Here is a 2,538-nt window from a genome sequence, read left to right as displayed (position 1 = left end):
CTAATTTTATAAATTCTATAAAATCTTAGAATTAGTATTTCTTCAAATTTTAATCATTTTGAAGGTAGCGATCAAAAAGCAACCGTTTAGTTTGTGAAGTATTTTCCCCCCAGATTTATGTGTAAATTTCTTGCATGAAGTGTAGCCAGATCAAGTGTCAATTTTAAGGATTAAAGTATTCAAATTAATTTTTCGTTAAAGTGTAAATTTTTGCAATTTGCACATTTCACTTTTAAAAAAACTAGACTCTTGTTGCTATAGCAACAAAAAGGTATTCCGTCCTTCCTTCATATTTTTTGTATAAAACACTCATCCCAGCGGGCATTTCAACGTTGAAAAAACGTTGTTTCAACGCCAGGCATCAAGGTTGAATCAACATTGAAATAAGGTTGCGTATGAGAGTTGAGGCAACGTTGAAAAGTTAACGTTGTTTCAACGTCAAAATTTAACATTGATTCAACGTAGAAATCCTGTTGAAATATGGTTGAAAATATGTAGATATGACGTTGAAAATAAGTTGAAATAAAGTGATTTTTTTTCGTAAAATGTTCCTTATAAACATATTTTTTATGTTGTGCTGTTTTATGTGTTTTGACACTTTATTTAAAAAAAAATAAGATCCAAATGTAAAAAGTCGCCCTTTATTTATATCTTAGTAGTATTCGAGTGTATTTTTTGCTAAACAACTTGTGTATAAATCCCTCTTCAAAAAGTTGAACTTGGCATTTCAAAATGTTTTAAATGACGCTGTAGGGAAATGAACACAAAGAAACCACGTGCATTTCGCCAAATGGTAGCCATGCTTGTTTATGATGAAATGAATCAAAGGATGTCAACACAAAAAACGTAGAATCCACAATAGTCAGTTCATCATTTGCATTCTGCAGACTGTTATAAAAACAACTCCCAATTAAGATACTCCAGTGAAAAATATAAAATAGTCACAATAGTCCAAAAGCTCACCTCCCGGTATTTTACTGTTCATAAAATCCGTGTAGTGATTGCACGAGGTTTACCTAAGAACTGAATTTCTTTGTTCACCAATAGCGTCTTTAGCGGTCAAAGTGACATAGAGCAGCCTAGTAAATTGCATAACTCCCATCATCAGCAGTGCTAACAGTAGTGATAGGTCCGCACCCCCTTGCCACTGACCTAACTACAATGCAATTAGCCACTTGCTCAATCTCAAATTTCTTGTATAAAAAAATCTTTTTCTTTTAAAAATGCAATTTAAAATAATTATTTAAAATTTCCTTTAAAAAAATATTGATATTTAACTTGGATAAAACAACAATATAATAATTTTATTCGAAATAATATAATATAGAAATATATTCAAATTAACATTAATATTAGTAAAAACACATCATTTGATGCTTCCAAAGTTTACAAAATATAAGTAAAACCTAAATTTAAAAAAAAATAAGGAAGTTTCAAATTTGAAAATATGTGTTCAGTTTTATTTATTAAAACGTTGTTTCAACGTAGAAATGTGATTGATGTCTTCAACGTTGAAAATAAGTTGAAACGTCAACGTTGATTCAACGTTGAATAATGGTTGCTGAACGTTGCAACTTGATTTCAACCATTTCTCAACGTTGAAACAATGTTGCGTGCCCACTGGAATACGTAGACAGAAAAAGTTTTTTTTAGGGGGAGTTGATTCTTCTATGCAATTTCTCGGACCAAAAGAGGGATGGACTTGTGCATTCATCAAATTATTGGATCCGCAAGTTACATAGTTTTTTTAAAACATGAGTCGATTGTTTGTGTTTTTTATAACAAACCGACCATTTCAACCTTATGGTTCACTAGAATCGTTAGCACCTTTAAAATTTTCAAATCATACCGGTAGAAAAAGCAATACACATAAGAGAATTAATGTCACATATGTATGCATTAGAAATACAAGTACAGTCAATCAATCTTGACTATAGTTTTCTCCTTATAAGCCAGGAATGCAATACCAATAAAGTAATGTCCTCCATATCCGTCTGGTGAAGAGAAAGCTTACAATTGCATCAATCTTCACCCAATTTATTTAACACATGATATATATCCAATCGAGGGTTGTTTAAGAATTTCCTGGTAAAGCTTTCCATTCCACCAAAATAATTCAAACACTTTCATAACAATTAAGTGCAAGAGTTTGTCAAAAGTGATTTTAACGTTACTATATTGCGTTTATCATTTTATATGAAAATCATACTTTATGATCTTGGATATTCATGGATACTGTTTTGATACAATATCGTATATCATCTGTTACAAAATTGTATGATAATCATATGCTCATTTCATACGGTATTATAAGATACAATGTTTATCAATACAATAATATGAAATGCAAAATTGCATCCTATCATACTTACAATATATATCATATCATACAATAAAATACTGTTATGAACAATGATGAGATGTGATATTGTAACATATGATATGACATTGTATTGTGTTATGAATAATTGTATTTTGTATTATGTGATAAAATATAATTATAATAAAACATCATAATATTGCAACATATGGTATCAT

Source organism: Magallana gigas, chromosome 2, assembly GCF_963853765.1.
Source record: "Magallana gigas chromosome 2, xbMagGiga1.1, whole genome shotgun sequence".
Taxonomy (NCBI): Eukaryota; Metazoa; Mollusca; class Bivalvia; order Ostreida; family Ostreidae; genus Magallana; species Magallana gigas.
Note: the sequence above shows the minus strand (reverse complement) of the source record.